The following is a 13,745-nucleotide window of genomic DNA, read 5'->3' on the forward strand; positions in this document are numbered from 1 at the left end:
GTCTACTCCCTGGCTTGGACAAGGCTGAGGCCTAAACGGAGGTAGATAAAGGGGGGAATACCAGAGACCTGGCTCTCTCTCTCTCCACACAACCTCTCTAGATTAGTCCCAGTTCACCCCTGGCACAGTCAGGTTGGTTCTAGCACCTCCCTAGCCCCTTAGAGCAGTCTCTCAGGTCTCCACAGGGCCTTAGGCGCCATCTACTCCACTTACTGCCCTTTTTCTGATGCTCCGACGCCGCTGGAGTCGTGTCGATGCCGTGAGGCGGTTCCGGTTCGATGTCGGCGGCCTCGGCACAATGTCAGTTCTTGACGACGCCGGTAGGCGGCTCCGGTTCGGTGTCGGCGGCCTCGGCTCGATCTCGACCTCCGATTCGATGGCGTCGGGCAGTCTTTACTCGATGTCGACTTCGGGCGGCTCCGGTCCGATGGCGACCTCGGATTCGATGACGTCGGCCGGCCTTGCCTCGATGTCGACTTCCGGCGGCTCCGGAGTGCGATCCTCACTCCCGACCTCCGGTGCTCCTCTCCTTAGGTTTCCGGCGACTCCGGAGTGCGACCTCCACTCCCGACCTCCGGCACGATTCTCACAGGTTCCGGCGACTCCGGAGTGCGATCCTCACTCCCGACCTCCGTTACACTTCACCTCGGTCTCCGACGACTCCGGAGGGCGGACTTCACTCCTCCGATGACGCCGCTCACTCGACCTCGGGTGACTTCCTCCTCGACCTCTGGTACTCCTCACGACCTCTGACGGCGCCCTCTCTCGACCTCTGGCGGCTCCGGGTACGACGTCTGCTTTTCCAGTCAGCGCCGCTTCTCCACCTCGGGCTCCAGGTCTTAGGCTACTCGACGTCGGACTTCAGGGAAACCAGTTTCTAGGTCAGGATCTTGCTGTTCTCTGTTCCTAAGGCCTGTTCCTGCTGTCCAGGTCCTTAGGATGGTTTTTCTGACTTCTTCCCACACAGGGCTCCAGGCTGGGCTCAGTCAGTAGGGACTAGTATCAAGGGTGGGTTTATGGACCCCACTCCAGGCACAAGTTTCCACCCCTGCTGCTTCACTCCTTCCTCCTTCAAGTTTTTGCTGCTCACTCCTCACCAGTCAGGTGCCAACTGCCAGCTCCAACTGCCAACTCTCTGTCTTAGCTTCCCAACATTCTAAACCGCCTCCAACTGTCACAGGGTTCTGGAATGTTCTGGAAGGTGCTGGTAGGTTCCAGTGGATGCTGGTGATGTCACAGATGGCCACCATTTTGTGCTCCAGGCCCTCAGACAGAAGTTTCAGGGGTAGGTAAAATGGCTCCCTGAATCTGCAGCAACACGAAAAAGTCTGGTGGTTCCCAAAAAGGAAAAATTCAAACAGGGTTTGAGGCAAAAGTGGGACAAAATAAATAATGATGAGGAGGGACCACCCAAAGGGCTGACAGGTCTAACAGTTCTGATGCTCCGTCCATCACCACACCCTTTTGTACCGCTTTGTATCACAGAACAGCCATAAGGAAGTATTTCCGAAAGCTGCAGAGAGGCTCAGTTCATGCTGGGACACCCTCTCACATAAAACCAAGCACTATGCCTTCAGGATTGTCAAGGCCTGCCATAGGAGTGGCTTATAGGTTTATATGTGTCTGTATATAGGTGTGGATATAGGTAGCCTATACCACTGTAAGGGGTGCAAGCACACCCTTACCCAGGCTGCAGTAGAAGACCTGTGGTGCCATTTTGGAGTGCTTCCTAGGGGTGGCATAATATATGCTGCAGCCCCTGGTAGGCCTCTGAGGTACCTATGCCCTAGGTACATAGTATACCATATACTAGGGGCTTATAAGGCACGCCAGAATCCAACTAGATATGTACCTAATGTACATGGAAACCATTTTAGAAAGGAAGCAGCTAGGCTGGGGTACTGATTAGCAGGGCCACAGCCAGACTAAGGTAGAAAAACAGTGAAACACCAGCAAAAAGTGGGGGTACCCATGTGAAGCAGATCCCACTCTCCTACACTGAAGACCTACACATTTTAAAAAAGAGAAAACATACAAGAATTCCTTCTCCGGACTTGCTCCGAAAATGTGAAACCCACTGCCTCCCGAGACCAGATCCAACCCCTGAACTGCCCTTTTCAAACAAAGAGTAAAACAACTACTAATGAACATATTCCTTCCTCCATGAAGATGCAACCCCTCCTAGACCTTCTCCTTCCATGGCCAGTGCTCCCGTAAGTCTAATTGGTCCCTCTACAAACCCTTCGTTTTTCACAATGAGGACTTTCCACATATTAGCTAAATGATATCTGAACCCAAACATCAACTCATGTCCCTATACTCACTTTGTTGTTCTCCTACACTTGTATACACCCCCCACAGGATGAGTCAGCCGTTAGACCAGCTAGCTCTTCGGTGCCACTACCACCCCCTTGTATTCTACAATCGTGTATGTAGATTCTGCCAACCACTGAACATGACAATCCTGATTCCTCAGGCATCGTGGGAACAATATGGTATCTTTCGCTCAGTTACTCGTGCTTGTTTTTCTGAAAATACACATAGAATGACAATTGGAATGGTTTCAACAATTATTTATTGGTCAATCATCAGTCTAGTGTGAAACATGTTAGCTGCAACAAGCAAAAGACAGGAGCAGACAATTTTAATCGCTAGTACCTATATCGTAAAAATTAGATACATTTCTACCATAGTGCTAATAAGATGAATAAAAGCATATTATATAAAACAATAGCATTGGCGTACTCCTATGATGCTGAGCCTACCCAAGAGTATCTAACCTAGATATGTAGGTGAATTATGTGTATGTAAATGTCAGGATAGCTCTTAATGGAGCCAAAAATTCCCCGGGGAAGTGCTAACCCCTCACCTGATGGTCCCGATTAAGGACCCAGTCCCTGAGTCGAGGATGACACCCCGCAAGGGATGTCGGGTCTCTCTGCCTGTCTAAGGAACAGCCTGCAGAGTCTCAGTCCAGCCTGCAAGGAATTCTCTGCTAATCCTTTTCTAAACAAACATGATCACTCACAGCTGGCTGATGGCCATGGATGAAAAAAGTGGTGACCCGTATACAGAATAAATCTACCAGGCCTGGGGACATGTTTATGTACGTCTGGTACAGGGATTAAGATAGGGTACCGAGAGTCTGGTTGTCGAAGAGACAGAAGTAAGCTACTATGTATAAGGTCACATGCGTACACGTGTTATGTCGTGTGTATGGGACAAAACGTATGAACAGGATGGGACTATCCTAAAGTATATGACAATAATGTGGATACAATTCTGATGAACCAGAACAGAACACAAAATTGTTGAAAAGGATTACCACTAACCCAACTAAACACAGTAATCAAATGCAGGACCTACACAAGGCTGGCCACAGCAACGTCAGAGAGGTCATTAATAACCACGCTCACAAGTTAGGAGACTAAAAAGCTGCCACTTCAATAATTCATATATACAATACAGTAACAAGCATTTACAATGCAATGGTCTCGGCATTGGTAAAGTTAGAGCTATTGGCATTGCTCATGACATTATTTTTGCTTATGTTTTTTGTTTTTAAAACATTTAAAGAAACGGCATTGTCATGAGCAATGCCAATAGCTCAAACTTTAACAATGCCGAGACCGTTGCATTGTAAATTAAGTTCTTACTGATAATATCAACTCCATTTTCATCTTTAACAAGCATATGTGTGTTCAATAAACGTAGTCATGTTACACGGCTGTGTGTTTACTAGTCTGTTTGGCGGGTGGGAGGACTGCTTAGCGCATGTGTGGCCAAATTTAGCGCTCTAAAATGACTGCATACCTGAACTCAGCGCTATACAAGACTTATTAGTAAACATATACACGAGACACCAGAGGCGCAACTAGAGCCAAATTGGGAGGACTGCTTAGCGCATGTGTGGCCGAATTTAGCGCTCTACAATGACTGCATACCTGAACTCAGCGCTATACAAGACTTCTTAGTAAACATATACACGAGACACCAGAGGCGCAACTAGAGCCAAATTTCGGCGGGGGGGGGGGGGGGGGGGGGGGGGGCGCTAAGAAAAAATTTCAGGGGGGGGGGGGGGCTGAATCCTTAAGCAATAGTCAGAATTGAGCTGCAGGGGCTCTTAGAAGGGGTGAAACAACAGCGAGGCCTCATTAACAGCCAAATGGTCTTTTAAAGACCTGTGAAGTGCTCGGGTGCGGCTGTGTGTGCGCCGGGAATCTGTCTCCTCCCGGGCTGCCACACACGACGGGGGGGGGGAGGGGGCTGAAGCCCTTTGAGTCCAATGGGTGTTGCGCGCCTGCGAGACACGCATAAGAAGTGAGGGTTAAATGGCTTCCTGGTGGCAGCTTCGAGTTTAAGATTCCTGAACAATGCCAGACATTACAGGATTGCTGGATTGGGGTAACGCGACGAGGCGCCCTGAAGCACGCAATGAGCCCTCACCACAAAAAGGGAACACGTTCTGAGGAACATATTAAAAGAGGCAAACGTGAAGATTGGGGATGTGATAAGGGATTTAACAATGTGTCACTGAGAATCTCCTTCCCAGGTAAAACATGTGTTCTCTGGCAAAACTACTGCCCGGACCTCAGTTTCAATCTGGCGCCCTGCGTAACAATCCCAGCTCCGGCACTAGACCAACCAGTCGTGTGATCTGGGGCACATCACTCTGTGCCCTGCTTGAAATTCTAAATGTGAAAAACGACAATGTGCTGTCTAGTAGTGTTTCAGCTCCTCGTCTCTTCTGTGTCCCGACTAAACCGGTCTCCCGGGGTACCCCCACACACCATCCTGCTCCTGCTGCAATAAAAATGTTCTCTCTGCAGCCCCGCGCTGCCCCTCGAGGCCTGTCATCTTTGTATGAAATACCTGAAGCAAGTAAAGGGCTATTAGTTCTATAAGTATGCTCACGCCCAGAGCAAATGCTCTCGAAAGATGCGTGAGACTTGTTTATTTATAATCCCTGGTGCCCACGGCTGTTTGAACCATGCCATTCACTTTCGATAACCGGGTGAATAAAGCTTACGCTGCCTTTTTTTGTCCCGTGCAGACTCATTACGGCTGTTTGTAGTGAAAAACGATGACACGGCTGAACGAGAGGGGCGAGAAAGCACAACGCCGCGCGCGCTCGGTTTCACTGGAGATACGGAGGGTATAAAATCGCTCATTAAATCGGTGCGACTTCACAGAGCTAAAAAAACAATAATGAAATTAACAGGCTCGCTGGGAGGAGGGGGGAGAGAGACAGAGAAAGAGAAGGGAAATAGAGGAGGAGAGGGAGAGAAAAAGAGAGGAGGAAAAGAATCAAATGGATCGAGCAAGGGAAGCAAGAGAAAAAGAGAGACTGCGATAAGGAGACAAGAGAGAGGAGGGAGAAGTGAATGGGGAGGGAATGAAAGAGCAGGAGAACGAGGAGAAGGTGAAAGATTTGTCCAAACCAAGCGCGACAATCAGCCGAGGGGCCGCCGCAGCAAAACAAGGCTCAGTCAGACACATGTGAAAATCCCGCAACATGGCCGCCATTCATAAACATCAATCGGGTAATTAACAACACTTTTGTTCAAAAGCAAACCCGCGCAGCGGGATTTGGCGCCGAGTGTTTCTTCCCTCTCTCTCTCTCTCCCTACCCGATTGGAAATTCAGCACCATGCTTTGGCCTTTCTAAAAGTGATCAAGCGGTGGGTCTGAAGGGCGATTATCAGCTCTTGCTTTGGTTATCTGCAGGAAACATTATTCCTTGACGCCGCTCTCCCACAGGTGCCTTAGTGAGATAGAAAAGACACGTGGTGCCAAAGCGGAGTATAAAGGACTCTTCCTCCGGGGCCACTCTCTGAGGAAAGAAAAACATCTACTCTCGCAGCCTCGGCGGGAAAAATACGGGTTCCGCAGCGACTGGGGTTTTTCCGGTGATTGGAGACTCTACATGCCTCGGTAGAGAAGCCACAGGCCTCTTGAACAAGGAGATCAGGTAAGGGAGCAACGCCGGGACACCACCGCCTTTCTCCGAGGCACAGCAGAAATGCCTCGGAGAAAGGGAGCGTCCTTTTCGGATTCGGGGGCGTGTTTTGCTGTTGTCTCCTCCCTGAGACTTTTCGCAAAAAAACACGCCCCCCGATCCGAAAAGGACGGGGCATGATTGGAGTGACGGGACCTCTTCTCCAATGGCTGGCCAGCATTTACTAGGCCAGCCAATGGAGAACAGGGGAGAAGAGGGGCGGGTTCAAGCCCCTCTTCTCCCAAGTCATTATCTCTCGCGAGCGAGACTGCGCAAGCGCAGCCATCGCTAGCCGAGACCTAAAAAGCATGTTTGAAAAACTATGGAAAGAAAGTTTAGAGGATGAGCTGTTGCTCAAAGCAACAAGCATTCGTAATGCATCGGTTCTGCCTATATAATGAATAGAGAGCTGTTTTCATTGATCATCGTCCGGGAGAAAGAATTCCCTGACATAGGGCACGGGAGTGGAGAGGATGTGGTGCTGCAGCAAGAGCTACTGACTCAGGAGCTGGGGATCTCGGTTCGAATCTTGGCGGTACTGAGCAGCATCCTGCGATTCTATGAAAATCACTTAATCTGCCAGGGTGTAATTTGTTTTATATAAATATGCTGCAAGAGTAAAAGACAAAACTTTATGAAAATATAGTTCCACCAAATCAGATGTTAATAGTATTTCGGCAAAGGGAAAATGATAAGAGAAGCAGGCGAGGAACAAGCATTGGTAAATGCAGGGTAATGTGCTACAGCCGATAGAAACTGAGGAAAGGTAAGTGAGCTGGACTATGCACAGGGACACCAAATGTGCCCCCAGTGCAGCACTTCAAAGCACTCTGAGTGCTCCCACCCAGCCCCAATATACATAAGCCTGTCTGGGAGGTGGTTACACCTCCCTGTGACAGGAAACCTATTGTCCAGGCCTCCCCTGCCGGAGTTTCGGTCAGCAGCAGGAGGCCAGACCCGTGTCTGTGGCTGAAGCATCCATTTTGTGATGACAGGGCTCTATTAGATTTCTACCGGGTATACCAGTACTGTCCTGTCTCTCCGTCTAGAAGGGTGGGATCATATTTTCACATCAAGAACTGATGTGGGGGTATGATTCCAAGGTGTTTGACAACAAACACAACATGTTACCGTGCAGCCAGTCCAAAGTTAACATTAACCGTTTAAGATATAATGCACTTAAGAGTATATGGTCAGGCTGCACCACTGACAACCCCGGAGAAGAGATTCCGAAGGCTGCAGAGGGGCTCAGTTCATGCCTGGGCACCCTCTCACATATAACCAAGCACTCTACCTTCAGGATTGATAAGGCCTGCCATAAGGGTGACTGATAGGTTACTATGTGCAGTGATTGGTGAGGTGTAGTGAACCTATACTTCAGTAAGGGGTGCATGCACCACCTTACCCAGGCTGCAGTAGCAGACCTGTGGTGTCATTTCAGAAGGCTTCCCATGGGTGGCATAATACATGCTTCAGCCCCTGGTAGACCTCTGGGGTACATATGCCCTGGGTGCATAGTATACCATATACTAGGGACTCACAAGGGTACCCCAGAATCCAATCTAGAGTGTACCTAAAGTACATGCAATCAATTTAGAGAGGAAGCAGCTAGGCTGAGGCCCTGAATAGCAGGGTCCCAGCCAGACTAAAGTCGAAAAACAGTGAAGCACCAGCAAAAAGTGGGGGTAAACATGTGAAGCAGATCCTACTCTCCTACAATGATGAAGGATTAAAACCAGATCAGTTGACTGGGGGTGAGTGCTTGTAATGTTCAACACTCCGTCCATCATCCCCTTTGGTTTTGCCCCGGTCCGAGTATGAACATACATATTAATTCATTTTTAGAATTATTTTTTTCTTGAGTAGGATAATTCAAAGTTAACCCCTCAGGGACCCACCAGTCGACGGACCAGGGATCGCGAAGGGACCTCGAGAAGAAGCACAAAAGGGCGGCCCACGGGTCACTCGGGGTGACTAGGCCGACAATCTTCGGTGGATTCTCTGCTTGAGGTGGGGGCTACAATTGAGCCCAAGCACGATTTCCAAGAGAAGTCGAGAAGTCAATGCACTTGCCAAAGTGCACGGTGACCAGGAGTTCCAATTACACGCTACTCACGAGGGCTGCGGGTCTCAGCTTTGCTGGGGACTCGGGTCAGCCTCCGAGATGTCCGTAAATCCTCTTCCTGGGCTGCAAATACTTCGGAGTCCGATGGGAGCTTCGGAGATGCAGATCGGCAAAATGCTTCGTTGGTGCCTGCCAAGCAGGGGGGTCACTCCTTGACCCCAAGGGAGATTTCTTCAGTCCTCTAGTCTTTAGTAGAGCGTTGAAGTTCCAGGATTCAACTTCAGAGTTTCGTCCAGGGATATCTAAAGTTCTGGTTACAGAGGTTTCTTACTTATACCTAAGGAAGTGGTTGGACTAACTTTGGGACCCATCTAACGGGAGCTCGTGGCTGTGTTCTCACACTGCACACGGCCCCCGTGGGTCCCCTGTGTCACTACCTTGGGTGGTTCCTTGGGGTCCCAGCAATTCTACAGGCTCTAGGCCTTGTGTCTAGTTAAGTTGTGGTTCTTATACCACTATTTTAGTATATGGTTTGGCTCGCCCCTAGGGCCTGACGAGTATTTGTGCTTATTACTGTGATATTTGAAGTGTAACTTATGTGTTTTGACCTCTAGTCTCATAAAGAGACTAGGAGGATGGGTTTAGAAATAAATACATATATTTTATATATATTCCATGGTGTGGTGGTCTTTCATTTAAGCACTCAAGAGATTATAGACTGGTAAAACAAGCTGATTTACATTCCTTGAAGACTTAGCCTGAAGGCTGCTCCCCATAGCTACCACTAGGATAGCTTTGAATAATGGTTGTCTTTAACCTATAACCAATAAGGGGTTGTTTGGACCGATACAAGGTGCCCACTATAACTAGTGGACAGCATATACCAGGCCAACTTCTCAAAATCATTCTTTAGCTCATTCCGCCACCCCAGTTCAGACATGGCCATATGCAAATCAGTCTGATCCGGTGCCTCATAGGAACAGTCCAGCCCAAACTACCAAGCCATGTCTTCCCTGGACCGGAAACAAGTATCCTGGGACCGGTTTCTCGCTCATCAGTTTGTCCATCATCCCCTTTGGGTTTGCTTTTTTCGCCCTAATTTGGCAGGGTATGCCCAGACGTGGGTCCCTTGCTCACTTTGCCACTGGATTCAAGCTAGCCTGTCTGATGGCAGCTGATTAGCCAGAAACCGGTAGGGTCGGACTGATTTGCATATGGCCATGTCTGAACTGGGGTGGCGGAGTGAGCTAAAGAATGATGATGGATTAAACCCAGATCAGTTGACTGGAGGTGAGTGTTTGCAATGTTCAACACTGCGTCCATCACCCCCTTTGGTTTTGCCATACTCGGACCAGGGCAAACAATTTCTCTCTCTCAATCTCGCTCTCCTTCCATTCCTAAAATATACTGAATCACATCAGGCCACACTACCGAAGGAGTCGGGGATGTCAACAAATGTGGGACTTGAAGCAGAAATCAGGAAGAACAGGTTTAACATATACTGGCTTCCAGTAACACATACGAGAAGGAAACAAGGGAAAGGACATGCATAGGTATTTATGGTATGGGGCACCGGCTGTACCACGGAAGTGGCTGCTTGGTGTGAAGCAAAGATGACCTGAGAAACAATTCCACAGAGATTACTGGCTGAGCAGCCACATCAATCTTCCAGAGCTTCAATTTAACCTCTTGAAATGCTGCACTGCCTCAAGCATGCTCTACAAACACTCCGCACACCCCGCACACCCTCAACCCCAAAATGCACACAACAGGCATTCTCTGCAAACTGGTCCACACCAAACCCTCTACGAGCTCCGTCAACTGCTAGCCACATCCAACACAGCAGCAGGCCACAAAATGCACAGCATCAGTGCTACCATGCACAACTACTGGCACGCTCTTCAAATCTTTATCCCCATACTGCACAACACTGTTTAACTACACTACCCCCCCCCCCCCCATCAGGTTTACTTTTTTCACACGTTGGTAAGTTTTTATAGCCACGTTTTTTCAGTTTCACGTTTTATTTTTGCCTTTTAACAGGACATTTATAATAAACATGTTATTACAGGTATTTGCAGGCAGCTATTGTTGTGCAGAGTTTTAATACATCTCTTCATATACAAACCCCGCTAAATGAACCATAATGGGAATGTTAAGGGGGGGGGGGGGGGGCAAATAACAGAAGAGGGAGGGAATATCTGGACACAACGAATACACTTAGAAAGCTAGAAAGGGCAGAAGTGTGGTGCTAAGTGCTGTAAAGAACAGGTGATTTTCTTACCCATTTAAGTGGTACTCAATATACTGAAAGACAGACCGAATGCTGATATGGATTTCCAGGAATTCAAGCTGATAGATTACTTAAGACGTTCACACTGAATGCTAAGACGAAAGGGTGGAGACAAGCACAGACAGAATACAAGGAGTTAAAATGTGTTCCTATAAATTACTGCTACCAATCAATGTCTTTCAGCAGCTGCAGACTACAGGGTGCTAGGCATTCACTCTGTCAACCCCATACCTGAGCGCACACACAATAGGTAGCAACACAGGGTCTAGGCAGCAGCACACTGCCATAGAAGCTACAACCTGAATCTGACCCTCTGATTGCTCAGCTTGGATTGTATAGCTGTCCACCAGCTTTTCAATTCAGTGCAAGAAACTGGCTAAAGAGTCACCGGCACCAATAGATCAGAGTCATATGAAACACAGTAAGTAATGCCTCACTATTCCAGTCTTTGAAACGGATTGCACAATGTGACAGCACCATTGTGATCTGACTATTCCAACTCTAGGGAAGAGTGCTGTTTCTAGAAGATGATAATGGCAGATTATGAGGATTTGCAGAGACTTACCATTTCTACACGGTTTCTGCTGCTTCAGCACGAAACTGTATCAATGTTGCTTAACCGTGCATTGAAAGACAGATGGCGCTGTTCTTCACCTGTTAAAGACAGAGGAGGAACATACATCAATACCGAAAGACAAGGCCTACATTTTTGTTTTGAACAAAAACTTTCTTTGTAGTGACCATTTCATTAGATAAGCAGCCACATCTCTAAAGGAGGATTACCTTGTGTAACTTTAGCCTGTAACTGGGTTTGTGTGTGATCACAGTGCTATCTCCATCTGTAGGTGCAATTGTTTATTTTCCAAATTTCTTGGTTCACCATCAACTGCTGTGGGCACTGGTCTGCTCGGTTGCCTTTTCACATGCGATCTGTAGAGCCATCTGCTTATTATGTCAGCAAGAGAAGTCGCCCTTGTTGTACCAGCAGTGGTTCGGTATCTTACAGCATTAAAATCAAGGACCAATCGGCAGAATTTCCATGCCAACAAGGAGAGCTTCTCTCTTGAATGCTTTCGAGTCAGAAAGGCTGCACATAACTTTTTACTGGTGGATGTTATGTTTTAGAGAGATGTATTGAGAAGAATGAAAAGACTGGAAACAATTTATTCAAAGTTTTCACCAATGTTGTTAATTCGACAGCCAGTCCCAAAATCAACAGAAACTAATAACCAATTTGTAACACGTCTAATGGAGTTCACTTTCGAGCTGGAGTAAGGGTGTGACAATGCATTACAGGGAGTTCGCCTTCGAGCGGGAGTACGGGTGCGACAATGCATTACAGGGAGTTCGCTTTCGAGCGGGAGTACGGGTGTGACAATGCATTACAGGGAGTTCGCTTTCGAGTGGGAGTACGGGTGCGACAATGCATTACAGGAAGTGAGCAGTTCACTGCGTCTGGTTACAGCACAGGAGTGTAGACAACGTGGAAGGAAAAAATACTTTACCAGTGTGCAGGGTGGCGATAGGCAGAAAGTGCCATGTCAGGAGATTGAAAGCGATGATGGTGAAAATAAAGTAAAGGGTAATATTTGCAGAGGTTGAAGAATTCGTTAATAGTGATTTTTAAAGGAATCCTATAAATCAATTAGTTAAATTAATGGCGTATTGGGGTGTATGTAGTGTATTTTAGCCAAGAAAAAGCTTTAAATTGGTGTAAAAGTGAGTTCAAGGAAAGTTGGAACCCTCTGTTATTCGGCAAGCAGGTATGAATGAAACAAGACTGATGTATGGGGAGAAAAGGAGGTGTGAAAGGACGCTTTTTGCATTTACTCACCAGCCGTGAGGGGAACGGCACAGACTACTCCTGCTCTCTTCACCCACGCCATGAGGGGAACGGCCAGCGCGAATCCCGGCCATCGGGCCACGCCATGAGGGAAACGGCCTCCCACGGACTACATTTCCCAGCAGGCTCTGGGCAGCGCACGCTGAACGCGTCATCCCAGCACCGGAGGCTTTAAAGATCGTTTATCCCTCCCGCAGCGCGGGACGCTTTTTGCATTTACTCACCAGCGGTGAGGGGAACGGCACAGACTACTCCTGCTCTCTTCACCCACGCTGTGAGGGGAACGGCCAGCGCGAATCCCGGCCATCGGGCCACGCCGTGAGGGAAACGGCCTCCCACGGACTACATTTCACAGCAGGCTCTGGGCAGCGCACGTTGAACGCGTCATCCCAGCGCCGGGGGCTTTAAAGATCGTTTAGCCCTCCCGCAGCGCGGGACGCGCGCAGACGTGCCCGGGCCGCGCCAGTCCGCGATCGGCTGAGACCGGACCGGGCCCTCCCCCTCACATCAGGCCTTTGGAATGGGTAAGCGAAAGGATCCCTGTTCCGCTACATCTATCAAATCCAAGGCTAAAATCCCACGTAACTGCGACTCCATTATTACATACTTGACAACTGCTGTCGGGGCTATAACGAATGAGATCCAAGATGTGGAGGCCCAGTTGGGGATGGGGACTGTCATTATACCCTAAACTGTCATCGAGGATGGCATTAGCTTAGACATTGATCAAAGTCTAAATACAGCAGTTCCTATAAACAACACTGAAGCTGCTACCCCAGCCGGTGCCAGCAGGGGACCGGAGTATAAGGGAAGTGAGGATTCGCGAAGTGAGGGGGTTGTAGCCTCTGTAAAGCATGGGAGGAAAAAATATCTAAAAACGGGCTCTGCGACTAAAAGGCCCCCATCGCGGAAGATGTGTGCTGATCTACGTCCTATGGAGAGTTTGCCTCCCATCAACTCAACCATTGTAGACTTGGACCCAGTCCTCACACACATTGACAATCTTGTTGAATCACTTAAAGATGATTTATTTAAATGCGTTAAATCCGGTTTGGACCGTGTAATGGCCAGGCTAAGTAAAATTGAGTCCAAACTTGAAAGTTTTAGTATGAGTGGGAGCCAGGTTTACAACTCTAATGTGGGGGGGGTATTAAAACAGGAGTAGCTGCGGAAGCTAGGAGCCAACCTATATCGTGTAGCATGAGCATTGACAAAAATACTATCTTGACCCCAATACCTAGGGAGCCTATTACTAGTTCTATAGTCTGTAGTACCCAACCAGGAAACTCAATTAAAGGTGCTGGTAGCCTTACGGCACAGGAGCCCTCTATATCATCCCCTACAGGGCCTCACCTATCAATCCCAGGAGCTTTTGTCACACATACAGTTCTGGACTTGCCCCAGGAAGCTTCCCCTTTGGTAGTGGTACTAGCAGGGGTACCTCCTCTTAAATGTAATAGTACTGAGTCAACTGAAGAGCTTATCCGAAAAGTGACATTTTGGTGTAGCAGGGCTTCTGAGGGAGGCCTAAGCGCCTCCACACACA

General features: G+C 48.3%; 1 protein-coding gene across 5 annotated transcripts in view; it reads right to left on the reverse strand.

The window, feature by feature from the left end:
- LOC146783134 (uncharacterized) overlaps window positions 1-13,745 on the reverse strand; it is an 85,682-nt gene that overhangs the window by 44,297 nt on the left and 27,640 nt on the right. For 2 of the 5 annotated variants that reach the window (XM_085640063.1, XM_085640064.1), the window contains 2 exons: window positions 10,922-11,010; window positions 10,348-10,448 (listed from right to left, as the gene is read on the reverse strand). The exons of 1 other annotated variant lie outside the window; for it this stretch is intronic. The gene's annotated coding sequence lies outside the window, so the exon portion shown is untranslated. The remainder of the gene's footprint in view (window positions 1-10,347; window positions 10,449-10,921; window positions 11,011-13,745) is intronic. 2 more of the 5 variants (XM_085640061.1, XM_085640062.1) reach the window with 1 other exon arrangement.

This window comes from Triturus cristatus, chromosome 12 (assembly GCF_964204655.1).
Source record: "Triturus cristatus chromosome 12, aTriCri1.1, whole genome shotgun sequence".
Lineage (NCBI taxonomy): Eukaryota > Metazoa > Chordata > Amphibia > Caudata > Salamandridae > Triturus > Triturus cristatus.